This window comes from Mus caroli, unplaced genomic scaffold (genome assembly GCF_978045245.1).
Source record: "Mus caroli unplaced genomic scaffold, Mus_caroli_1 scaffold_20, whole genome shotgun sequence".
NCBI lineage: Eukaryota > Metazoa > Chordata > Mammalia > Rodentia > Muridae > Mus > Mus caroli.
This window is the reverse complement of record NW_028227275.1, coordinates 32,057,875-32,071,655: the sequence shown is the minus strand read 5'-3', so window position 1 is coordinate 32,071,655 and position 13,781 is coordinate 32,057,875. Positions and strand designations below refer to the sequence as shown.

The following is a 13,781-nucleotide window of genomic DNA, read 5'->3' as shown; positions in this document are numbered from 1 at the left end:
GAAGGAAGGAAGAAAGGAAGGAAGGAAGGAAGGAAGGAAGGAAGGAAGGAAGGAAGGAAGGAAACCAAATTAATGAGACAACCTGATAGATAACCAGCAAGCACCCTTCTTCCATGGCCTCTGCATCAGCTCTTGCCTCCAGGTTCCTGCCCTGTTTGAGTTTCTTCTCTGAGATTCTTCCATAATGAACAGTGATGTGTAATTGTATACTTTGGGCCTGGAGCAGAGAAAAATTTTATGAAGAAAATGGGTTTCTCGTCATTAAAAATCTGATATCTGGTGATATTCAACGTTTTTGAGCTGAGTTTGAAAGAATCTGCAGAAAGGAGGTGAAACCAACAGGGTCATTGTAATGAGAGCCATAACCCTTGCAAAACGGGATTTTATGCCAAGCGAAAGAGTGGTTATGAAGATCCAGGATTTACAAAAAGATGAGGAGCTCTTTAGATACTGTGCCCTCACCCTAGATTCTGAAATGTAGGGTGCTTCCTGGAACCAATATTATGACTCTGCATGGGATACTGATAAACTTCCAGATTCTGGCTAGTAGACGCCCTGCCCCCGCCCCTCCCCACCTCCCTGCCTGCATCCCTTGCATCAGAATCTACACTATTTCCCATTCCTATCCAGCGATCAAATTGTGCTTGGGCAGCCACGGTGCTCATTGACAGAAACAGTTGTCTGGTTGTGCTCCCAGGAACCCACAAACACACTCTGAAGCTACATGATTGCCTCAAGTGGGAGGGAGGAGTTAAAAAATGTACCATGGCATCCAAGACTATGAGCAGAACAACACCCAGGTGTACGCTGCGATGGAGAAGGGCGACACTGTTTTCTTCCGACCTCGGACAGATGTCCGAACAGAGCTCAAGGATCCCATAAAGCGATTTCCTGCCACTGTCAGTTCTGACTGCAAGTATATCAACAGGAAGGGCACCAGTCAAGAAAACATCACCAAGGGAGTTGTCAAGATAACGGAGAAACAGTACGGAGTTGAAGGAATCCTGGACTTTAAGGATACTTGGGTGTTTCGATGCCGACTTGTGAAAGGAGATAGAATAAACCTTTGAAACAGCCCTTCAAGTGTGAGGTTTGGCGGTGAGAGTCTGAGACAGGAGAATAGAGTTTTCAAGTGCAGCCTGGGCTACACAGCAATGTGCTATCTCCTCCTCTTTCTCCCATAAACAAAAGTGAAAAGAATTGGCTCTTCATTATAATTCTTTTAAAGAGAACATCAAAGCAAAGCAAGACATCGAAGGAATTTTTTTTATTGAGATGTTATCTTTATCACCTGTAAAGATCAAGACACATGTATTTGGGATGCATCAATTTAATTAGTGTGGGGCTATTGCTTTAATGGTGTGAAATATTATTATTTAAAAAAATAACCTGGGGTATAACTAATAAAGGTGACTGAGTATAAAAAAAAAAGAAGAAAAGAAAAGGGCTGGAGGTCTCTTCAGATTTGAACTACAACTGCTGGTTCACTAGTGTGGTTTCTGCCTTTCTAGAAGACTGCTCTGCAGCTGCTGGGTCTTATTTGGTGTTTGCCGCACCCCTGTAGAACTCCAGGTTGGGCAGACTGGTAGGCCAGGTTGATGTTGGTGAAATGCCTCCACACCTGGGCTGTCAAGGTCTCAAATAGGTGCTCTACCTCCTCCCGCAGCTGGACGGACTTGGCCCGCATAGTCTGAGCGTGTCTGATGTTGTTATTGCTGAACTTGGCCCAGGTTTCAGGAACGGAGACCGTTTCGTCAAACTTCTCCATGCCACGGAAGAAGTTGATGGATTCAGATGTGTTTTTTAGGTTTAAACATCTCTCGTCAATAGACTGTGCAGAGCTCTTGTCTGCGATGTCTTGCTCAAGGGCATGTTGAACATTTCGATTATCTTGCATCTGGGAATCAATTCGTTTAGCTAATTTTCTCATCTGATCTTGGCAACATTTTAGTAAATCTGCTTCCTGGAGAAGGTTTTTCTCCCAGTTGTCATGGACCAGGTTAATCCCGATCCTTTTCTCCTGACTGTACAGATAGTCCAGGGTCACCTGCAGGGGACAGTTCACCTCCTTAGCGGCGCACTCCAAGCGCATCTTGAGGGTTTTCAAGTTGTTGATCTCCGCCATCAGCATGTCCCGCTCATGGCACAACCCGGACTTCCAGAAGCGGATGTCGGAGAGCCTCTGGCCCAGGTTCCGGAAGGTTCCCTCTTGCATCTGGCGTGTCAGCTGTTCCTTATCCTGCATGATCCGCAGGGAGTCATCTGACAGCCGGCTGGCGCGGAGCCGCGATGCCTCTGCAATACTGATCAGCAGATCATTAGAGCGGTCCCATTCGCGTTGGGTATAACGATTGGAGTGCGGGGAGTGGAGCGAGGGCAGAATTGTGGACAGCCCCTGGTCGCCTGCGCTATCCTCCTGGCTTTTCTGGGTGGTGGCGACCTTGTAGAAGACTCTGGGTCTCCACGCAGAGCGGCAGCGGGGCAGGTGAAAGGATTGGTAGCACTCCTGTACCTCAGGGTCCTGCCCAGCAGGGGGCGGCCACTGCAAGCCACAGTCTTTCTTGGAGCCACAGTAACTCGCTGTCTGAATGGTTCCAAGAAATTCCATCTTTCCCCATCAGACCCACGCGGGCAAAATTTTGCCCAAGGGGTCAAGGCTTCTCAGGAGCTAGGAGCCGCGGGGCTTCTGTGACTCAGTGCTGGTGTCATAAAGCGCGGGGAAGGGTCTTTGTGCCAATTCAGCAATGATGAGTTTGTAGAACACTAATTTTGTTTGATTTTTGTGCACAACTCCCGGCCTTTAGAAACAAACAAACAAACCCAAAACTATATCTTATGTCTATCCTTTTCCAACGTCTTTCTTTAAAACTCTAACATTTCAGCTTTTGCACAGTTTAATATTTCAAGAAGAAATTGTACCTTTCTTTTACTAATAATGAATAAATAAATGAACTCTTCCCTTGTTTTTAACGAACCGTAAACATGACATATCTTAAAAATGACTAAAATTGCATCCTTTGGGGAACTCTCCCAAAAGGATCAGGCTACTACTATCTATATGGACCCACTGAACAACTTTAACTACATCACTATGGTAGTACTACATGCGCACTTGTATTATTCAAAAGATGGATCTGGAGGCATTTAAGACTAAAAAAAAAAAAAAGAAGAAGAAATTGACATTAAGTTCAATCAGAATACTGGTGTTGCATTGTCTAATATAGTGGCTACATATAACTAAGTTAGCTAAAGCAAAATAAATAAATAAATAAATAAATAATAAAGTCTAGCTCCTCGCTTGCTCTCGCCACATTCCTAGTGCTCAGTAGCTACGCATAGCTAGTGGCTATTACGCAGACAATGCAGAGATTGTTCCCATCATCAGAGAGTGTTTTAGGTTGCAATATTGCTCTAGATTTCACTGCTCTTCAAGCAGTTATGGGAGCTAAGCATGTTTTCATTATGTTTTGCTTTGTTTTACAGTGTCAGGGATAGGACCTAAGTCCTTGTACTCTACCACTGAGCTACACGGCCAGCTGAGAAACACACTAATGGCACCACGAAAAAGGCATCCTGTCACACATATGACGTTGAGCTTTCTACATGACAACCAAAAGTCAATGGCATTGTTAGAACAAAGGAAGAGTTGGCAGTAACTGGTACAGATCTTAAAAATACCAATCACCAAATATTATAGGTGAGCTATTTTTACACCTTGATTTTAACAAACCAACTCAGTGTTTGAGAATTACAGGACATTTTTATAATGCTTGGAGATTGACTATATAATAGCCATTGATTAATTTTGGTAGGTATGGAAGCTTTTTTTGTCTGTGTGGGGCGAACATTAACTTTGTTTAGAGATGCATATTAAGATGTTGCATTACCGTTTTATAACTGTGTAAGCACGTGCCTGCCAGAGTATGAGAGTCAGGCCTCTCAGTGGTGGGCAAGATGAGGCAGCAGGTGAGTGACCTTACTGTCCACTTTGCTGTGTCCACAGTCAGGAAGCTAAAAGAGAAAGGCTGGAGCTATAACCCCATTGCTAGCCAGCTTGCCTTGCCCAAATGAAGCTGTAGGTTCCTCCTCGATGGTCCCTGGGATGGGGCTGCCCACATCCAGTATGAATCAATAAAGGCTGATCATCATAGGTGCATAGTGGTAAAATGACATAATGCTTAGATCTTACTTTCAAATATTTCAAGAAGCGAGTGTAGCAAAATCCTCACCATGGCTGAGTTTGGGTGATGGAGTTTAGGGATCTCTGTAGCTCAACATTTGTGTGTTTAAAATATATACCTTCGCTGGACATGGTGGCCTTTAATCCCAGCACTTGGGAGGCAGAGGCAGGCAGATTTCTGAGTTCCAGGTCAGCCTGATCTACAAAGTGAGTTCCAGGACAACCAAGGCTACACAGAGAAACCCTGTCTCGAAAAACAAAAAACAAAAAACAAAAAAATATATATACCTTCCAATCTATAAGATGCTTAAATGGAAACACTACCACATGCTTACATGGGCTTCCTGTCCTACCATAGCTCATAGCTTAAAGGGATTCTTGGTGACGTCAGTCTGAAATCTTTCATATCAATCTCTCATTCATATAAAATGAAAATATGGTTATATATTCAATGAAAATGCAGACAATATAATTACCACGGGGTATAATTAATACCTTGCAATTATTTCAGAAGGAAATCCATAGAAAGGGGATACAGCCCTGCACTTTAAGAACAGTGTTCTCAATAAAAATAGACAGCACATTATGCTTTATTATTTTTAGCCTTATGAGATATTTGGGTCTATAAACATCACATTTATCTACCCCTCATTGAAGTGTATTCTGAAGGTTGGGGAGACAGTTCAGTCAGTAAGGTGTTTGCCAAACAGCATGAGAATCGGCGTTCAGCCCCAGAACCATAAAGAAGCTGCCACAGTGTGCAGTGGCATGTGCTTACCAAAGTCCCCACCACTGGAAGGTAAAGTCAGGAGGATCCCCGTGGTTCCCTGCCAGCGAGGCTCACTGAGCTGGCAAGCTCCAGACCAATAAGATCTTGTCTCAGAAAGCAAAGTGAAGGCTCTGGAGGTATGATGCCTGAAGAGTACCACACGCATACACATGTGCATACAAACACACATACACACACATGCACAAGCAAAAGGTGAAATTAAGCCTCGATTTTTTTGTTTGTTTCGAGACAGGGTTTCTCTGTATAGCCCTGGCTGTCCTGGAACTCACTTTGTAGACCAGGTTGGCCTCGAACTCAGAACTCTGCCTGCCTCTGCCTCCTGAATGCTGGGATTAAAGGCATGTGCCACCACACCCGGCTAAGCCTCTATTTTTGGCTATCGTGAAAAATATACAATTAACTCTCCTTACTCATATTTCCTTGTGCCCCTAAGAGTGCTCATGAGAAAGCAGAATCATTAACTTGTAAGTCTTCTTTATTTTTCAGAAACGTTTCTAATGAAAGGGCAAAAGTTAGAAGTTCATCTTAACCTTCAACAAAATGAAGGATGGCAATCAATTACAATGTCAGAAAAGATAATAAATTTACAAAAAACTAGTGGTCTCAAGCCGGGACACGGTAGCACACGCTTTTAATCCCCACACTTAAGAGGCAGAAGTAGGCAGATCTCTGAGTTCAAAGCCAGCCTGGTCTACAGAGTTCCAGGAAAGCCAGGGCTACACAGAGAAACCCTGACTTGAAACAAAGAACAGTGGTCTCAGTGGCCAAGCAGAACCTGGCAATCTGAATATTTAAGAATACATAGTTCTCACCCAGAGCTATAAAAGAGACCTAGTCTCAAAAAACCAAAACCAAAACAACAAAAAGGAATACTCAGTTGTTCAGATCTCCTTCCCCCTGCCCCAGTTTTGGGAATGCTTCCAAGGAAAGAGTAAATTAAAACCAAAAGGTTTTTTAACAACTTTGAAGCCATTTGGAATCTGAGCCTACACATGGGATCTATTTTATATAACTGCATTTGCATTTGGTTTTGTTTATTGGGGGGGGGGGTTGTTTGTTTGTTTTTTGGTTCTTTGTGTAGCCCTGGCTATCCTGGAACTCACTCTGTAGACCAGGCTGGCTTCGAATTCAGAAGTCCGCCTGCCTCTGCCTCCCAAGTGCTGGGATTAAAGGTCCAGCTCTGCATTCACATTTGTGAGGCAGACTAGTGCTGCTTGGTTTTGAGCTGGACTTCCTAGCATTTTGTGATCTCAACACTGGCACTGACAACACACACAGCGGCTGGGAATTTATAGAATATCCTGTTTCGGGAATATTATAAAACTTCATTACCATCCCTCGCTAAGGTCAGCTACTTTCTGCCCCAGCAGTCTCGCCGCCTCTAGACCAGCCCCTGGTAGCAGTCTTCCCAGCTCTGATTTGCCTGCCTAAGAGCTGCTTCTACCTTCTCAGTCATCTACCCACTGTGGTCAGCCGTCCCAAATCCCCTTAACCCAGTAAATCAAAACTCTAGAAGCTTATAATCTGACGGCAGCTTTACATATCAATACATTCTCAATTCACAAGATGTCCACACAATAAGTTCAGAGTCAATTGATATTGATATAAATTGCCCACCTAGATAAGACAAATTGTCCTGTAATTATCTGTCCCTTATATGAAATTCATAGCTACCTGTGGCTATTTAAAGCCACCCGACATCTGGATTGTCTTGGTCTTCCTTCCTTCTCCTCTCTGTCCCTGTCTTTCCCCCCACCTCCCGTCTTTGAAACTCTAAGCTCTGCTTCCCTTTTCCCTGTCCAATCACAGGCTTCTTGTTGTATTAACATTTAAATTAATTGGGGGATAATTCTGCTACACTATCTATACTATCCTCTGCAACTGGAAAGTCACTTCTTTCAGAAAAAGGTAGCCTTCTGATTAGTAGGCAAATCACAGCATAAGCCAATCTGTAACAGATATAAGGGAGTATGATGAGTTGTTTTATTCTTTCTTAAGTATTTATGGCTCGTGAGATGACTCTGTGGGTCAAGGCACTTGCCGCATGAACCTAGCAACTTGAGTTCAATCAATGGAACTGAACTTCTGTAACGGAGGAAGGAAAGAGCTCATTTCACCTTTGACTTTCACCTTTGACTTTCACATTTGCACATCTTGGCATACACATACATACACACACACACACACAGAGAGAGAGAGAGAGAGAGAGAGAGAGAGAGAGAGAGAGAGAGAGAAAGAAAGAAAGAAAGAAAGAAAGAAAGAAAGAAAGAAAGAGAGAGAGGATAATAATTTTAAAAATCACTATACTTAAGTCAGCAGTGGCTCACAGTGAGACTTCTCATCTGTCACAGTCAACTCCTTCATCGTTTAGGGTTTTAAATATGAAATGTCCCCTGACCGGCACATGCGTTGAAACCCCTGAAATACCAGTTGATTTCACTGTTTTGGAAGCCTGTGAACATATAGCCTAGCTAAGAGAACTGGGTCCCTGGGAGAGGGCCCTGAAGGTCATGCGTGTCTCTGGTTCCAGTGTAAGCCATCTGCTTCCTGTTCTGCCAAGATCTGAGGAATGGCAGCGCCATGCACCACCACTGCGTGCTGGTTCAATGTGATGGTCTGCTGCCTCCAAAATGGAACCAAAATAAACCCCTTCACCCTTCAGTTGCTTCTGTTGGGTATTTTCTAACGTCGATGAAAAAGTAATCCAGTCATCTGTCAACAATATAAGTCTTTATGTCTCTCTCCTGCCTCATTCATCTCTATTTAGGCCTGTTTCCATCCATCCTTTGCCATTCCCATTCATTTATTCACTGCATATGTACTCAACAGGCACAGATCTGATCCTTACAGGTATGAATAAGAAGCTCCACGTGTGGCCATGTGGAGCTTACATTCTAGTGAGAGAAGAAATAAGAACGGAAAAGATAATACAGTGAACAGCAGGAAATATCTATACCTATACCTATACCTATACCTATACCTATACCTATACCTATACCTATACCTATACCTATACCTATCTATATCTATCTATCTACACACACAAAGTGGTAAGATGGGGGAATCACAGGTTAGAAAGGGAGTAAGAACGTAATTTAGACTCAGTGGCTGGGCTGGGCTCTCTAGGTGAATGACATTTGACCAATGAGAAGCAGAGTTGAGGTGGACGGGTTTCCCTAGTGATTACTATCTTTGTCAGTTTGGGAGCCGGTACCTGTGAATCTTATAGCTTTTTGAGTCTTAGAACACACCTCCTTTTTTTGGAAGAAGGGAATATTTGAATTCTAAGAGAAGAGCTCACGTTTGGACATGTCAAATTTTAAATGTGCATGATACATTTAATGATGATGTCCAAACTGCAGGTACATGGTATGAGGCTGAAGCGTGGGGGTTTAAGGTCAAGGCTTAGATTCCAACTTGGGAAATGTCTATACCCAGACGTTGTTGAAAGCTACAGTAATTGACAAAGTCCTTCCCCCACACATAAAATCTGAAGGTTTATAACATTAGGGGTCAACAAGAAGAGAAGAGAAGTCAAGGAGAGCATCTTAGCAGTTGACATTGCTCTCTGTCTACATTGACATTGTCTACATTGACATTGCTCTCTGTCTACATTGACAGAGAGCTGGTTTCTTTGCCGGGTGGAGTGGAAACGTAAGGGTTCTTTGGAAAATCGGTTGGATGGCGGTTTGCTGGGGCTGCCTGGTGAAGGGCGTTAGGCTGACTCACAAGGAGAAATCGAATCTGATGACGGTGTAATTGAACAAGGTTGTGTTGCTGCTTTAAGGGCTTGGGATTTGGTTGAAGAAAACTGTGTGTGTGTTGGGGGGGGGGCGGGAATCTACCTCATTTACTAAAATAATACAGCGTTCTGGAGAAGCCGTCACAGAATTCTTACAGAAGTTGAGTTTAGCTGTGAATAGAGCCATAAGAGACGCTGAAACCTGTAGTAGGAAATATTTTTAAAAGCATCATCCCACACTGGCGCAGGCTACTCTCTGGCGATCTCTCTACTTCCATGGTGAGCCCCGTGTAGCAACTGCCTATCTGGCTGTTCTCTTGCGGCAGATCCTGCTCACATTCCCAGCCATCCACCCCCTGTGGTCAGTGGTCACACATCCTGGTAATATGGTAAAATCCAAATTCTAGAGGCTTGTGATTTATCAGTCAGATTTATATCAGTAAATTCTCAACCCACAAAAGGCCCACACAATGAACTCAAAACTCAATTGATACAAACACAAGCTACCCACCTAGATGGGGGCAGACACACCCTAATTATTATTTAATTATCTAAGAAATCCCCAGTACTTATGGCTCCCAGGATTGTGTGGTTCTGGCTCATCTTCCTCTCCTACAGGTTCCATCTTCTCTCTTCTTCTTCTTCACTTCTTCTCCACTCTCTGTCACTCTGTCTCTAAAATTCTCAGCCCGCCTTCCTTTTCCACTTCCCAAGCACAGGCTCTCATCTTATCTTGTACCTGCCTTCATCTGTATATATACAGCAACCCACAGAAACCAGACAGTCATTGATAGAAATTTTGGCATTTGAAAATGCAAACACTGAATGTAAGAGAGCAATCAGACCATTGAAAGCATGAGGAGCCCCCAGTAGATGAACGGATAAGGGAGACAATTGGTGCTGGTTCTCAGGAGTATAATGTCAATATCATAGGGTGAACCACAGCTAGAAATATCAGGAATCAAAATGCTTGATGTTTTAATTGTGGTGAATTTGATCATCCCTCCCCCTCAAAAAAAAGTAAGGCTAAAAGATTTGGAGCTCAAAGTAACATTGACACTAGGGAATTTGGTAATCGTAGGGGAGAACAAGCAAGTTCTGGTGGCTTTGAGCCACAAAGGCTTCCAGGGTATTCTAGCTGCTGTGGAAAGGGTAAACATTGGTCAACGGACTGCTTGTCTGAGATACATAAGAGGTAACCTCTTGTCATCAGGAAAGGCACCGAAGGGCCTGTCAGCTCGAGGCCCAACAGCAAACAATACGAGCCATTTTCCTTTGGTCAGTCAGGAGGTATCAATAGGCAAGAAAATCAAAATCAGGTATTTCTGATCTTATGCATGCTACAGAAGGAAGTGCAGCTTTGGATCTAACTACAGACACCTTTTTTTACATTATCCCCAAAAGTTGAATGTTACAAGTTAACCACTGGTGTGCATGGTCCCTTCACTTCGGGGAGAGTGGCAATCATCTTGGGAAGGAGTGGATTAACTTCTCAGGATTTATTGTGCATCCAGGTGCAGTAGATGGGAATAGCAAGGAAAAAAATAAAAATTATGGGGTATGTGAAAAAGGAGATGCAAATTGATCCAGGGGATAGAATTGCTCAGCTCTTGTTTCTTTACATCAAGGGCAAGGCTGCTCCAGTAGAAAGGACAGGAGCTTTTGGGAGCACTGGAAAATGTGTGTTCTGGCAATCAATGGTTAATGATCAGAGACCCAAATTAATGATACAAATGAATGGTGTTGACATAGAAGGTTGGGTACAGGAGCTGATGTTAGCGTACTTTCCCCAAAGTCTTGGAATCCAGATTGGCCACACACAATTTATAGGAATTGGAAAGTTATCAGGAATAAGACAAAGTGTCCAATGGGACCAGAAAGGCAAACAGGGAAGCTGATACCTTTTGTGGCTGACATACCCATAGACTTATGGTGAAGAGATATTTCACAATAATGGGGTTACTCAAATTAATATTTCTGCAATTCCAGGGAAAACAAATGAAGGATATAGAGGTGATCTTGGTAGATCTTGGGAACGGTATTGATGCAGGTGATAGAGAACAATCACAAGCTGTGCCCATGGTCAAAAACAGGGGCCACCGAGGACATACCAAGAGCTTTGCCCCTTAAGCGGTTATCCAACCAGCCTCTTTGGCAAGAGCAGCGGCCCATAATAAAAGAAAAATTGCAAGCTCTTGAACAACTGGTACAAGAGCAGCTGGCGGCTCAACATATAGAAGAGTCTACCAGCCCATGGAATTCTCCTGTGTTTGTGGAATTCTCCTGTGTTTGTTGGGAAAAAAGAAATCAGGTAAATAGAAGATGATAATGGATTTAAGAGCAGTTAATAAGGTAATTTTACCATCATTGTTACCAAAATCATGGCCTATAATAATAATAATTGACTTGACTTGAAGGGGTTTTTTTTTGGTTTTTGTTTTTGTTTTTGTTTGTTGTTGTTGTTGTTGTTGTTTTGTGTGGTAGTGCATGCCTTTAATCCCAGCACTTGGGAGGTAGAGGCAGGCAGATTTCTGAGTTCGAGGCCACCTGGTCTACAGAGTGAGTTCCAGGACAGCCGAGGGCTACACAGAGAAACCCTGTCTCGATAAACAAAACAAAACAAAAAGGTTGTTTTTCCTCAATACTCTTGCATGCTTGCATGAGAAAGATAAGGAAAGGTTTGCTTTCTTAGTATCTACTTCAAATAATAGTCCTCTACTAAAAAGATACTACTGAAAGATACATACCACAGGGAATGGTAAATAGTACAACTTTATTTCGTGCAATAACCATTAGAAATAATTTGTAAACATTCCCTCAAGCTATCATTTATCATTATATGGATGACATTCTGTTGGCAGATTCTGGCAAAGATGTTTTAAAAAATATGTTTAAGTTAACACAAAGAATTCTGCCATGCTGGGGGTTACAGATTGTTCCAGAAATACAGAGAGGAGAGATTCACTTAGTTACTTGGGTTATAAAATCAGTTAACAAAAAATTTGACCACAAAGGGTAGAGATCTATAGGGGACCAATTGCAAACTTAAATTTTCAAAATTAATGGGAGATATTAACTGAGGCCTACAATGGATTAAGCATATATGAGTTAAGTAATTTGTTTCAAATATTAGAAGGAGATTCCAATTTAGACAGTCCAAGATGTCTAATGGTCAAAGCAGAAAAAGAGTTAACTCTTCTAGAACCAAGTCTGCAAAGAGTAGTGTGTGGATAGAATTGATCCTAAACTCGAGTGTATTCTACTCATTTTACCTTCAACTCATTCTCCTACTGGGCTCATCATACAAAAGGAAAACAGTATTATAGAATGGATCTTTTTAGCTCATAAAGTAAAAAATTGAAGACATACATAGAAAAGATTTCTGAATGCATTATAAAAGGCAGAACGTGACTGCATCAGCTGGCAGGACCAGATCCAGCTGGAATTGTGGTACCTCTTACAGATGCTGAGATTAGGTCATTATGGGTGATTAATGAAGATTGGCAAAAAGCTTGTAGTAATTTCTTAGGAGAAATTAATAATAAATATCCAAAAAGCAAACATATACAGTTTGTGAAAAGAACTAATTGGATTCTTCCAGGTATAGTAAAGAGAACACAAGTCCAGAGACACCAACATTTTATACTGATGCAAAGAAGAAGAGGATGGCAGGTTCTAAGTCAGATAAAATAAGCAAGGTGATCAAGTCTGTATACATCGGTTCAAAAATCAAAATTCTATGATATCCTTACGATAGTATTAGATTATTCTGAACCTCTTAACATAATTACTGATTCTTTATATGCAGAAAGAGTTGTTTCCAATAGAGACTTCCGAATTTATGCTGGATAACTTGGAATTAACTTTGCTATTTATACAATTACAACAGGTCATCAGAAGTGGAAATTATCCATTATATATTACTCATATTTGACCTCATACAGGTTTGCCTGGTCCATTAGCTCAAGGAAATGACAAAATTGACCAACTACTAGTAGACAATACGTTAGCAGCTTCAAAATTTCATGAGAAACATCATGTTAATGAAAAAGGTTTAAAGAAAAAGATTTTCCATTACTTGGCAACAAGCCAAAAACATAAATTAAAAAAAAAATGTTCTACATGCTCTTTATACAACCAAACTCCATTATCTACTGGCGGTAACCCTAGAGTACCAAAAGGAATGACATCTGGCAGATGGATATTTTCCATTTTGCAGAATTTGGAACGCAAAGGTATATGCACCATACCATTGACATGTCCTCAGGATTTCAATGGGCAACTGCTATAAGGTCTGAGAAGGCTGATTGTGTAATTACATGGTTGTTGGAAATAACGGCACTTATCATGGGTATACCTACACAAATTATAACTGACAATGATCCTGCATATGTACCCAGTAAGATGAAGCAATTCTTTGCATAGTATAAGCATGTTATTGGTCTATCACATAATCCCATAGGACAAGCAGATAGAGAAAGAGCCAACTGTACCTTAAAAGAGATGCTTATTAAACAAAAAGGGAGAATAAAAACCCTCAGGGACAGACTAAATCATGCTTTGTTAACTCTCAATTTTCCTAATGTTGGTAAAAAAAAAAAAAAAAAAAAGGAACAACAGCAACTGAGAGACACTGGGTTACCAAAAAAACTGAGGAACTAAGCCAAGATGGAGACATGGATGTGGTTATGCTTATGTATCTACAGGGAATGAAAAAATATGAATACTTTTCCATAATAGATCAGACCAATAAAACTTGTAAAAATCAGATTTGACCAAAGAATCCCTCTTATTACTGGAGACATGAATGTCTTCACCAAGAAAATAATCCAAATAATTCACAGACTGTCTCAGTTACTGATAGCTCCACAAAAAAAATGCACACAAATCAACTTCAAAAGGGCTAGCCCAAGTGATCAATCACAAAGAGACAAAACATAGACTGGACAGACAATACAGAGACTGGATTGTTGTGGGAAATATTTTAAAAGGCACTGTCCCGTGCTAGTGCCAACTACTGTCTGCCCTGGCAATCTTGCCACCTCCATGACTAACCCCAGGTGGCAGAC

General features: G+C 41.8%; 2 pseudogenes; one reads left to right on the top strand and one right to left on the bottom strand.

The window, feature by feature from the left end:
* Window positions 1–236: 236 nt before the first annotated feature.
* LOC110286098 (phytanoyl-CoA dioxygenase, peroxisomal pseudogene) lies at window positions 237–1,070 on the top strand (annotated as a pseudogene).
* A 254-nt stretch (window positions 1,071–1,324) lies between these two features.
* LOC110285845 (tektin-5 pseudogene) lies at window positions 1,325–2,632 on the bottom strand (annotated as a pseudogene).
* Between the last annotated feature and the right edge of the window lie 11,149 nt (window positions 2,633–13,781).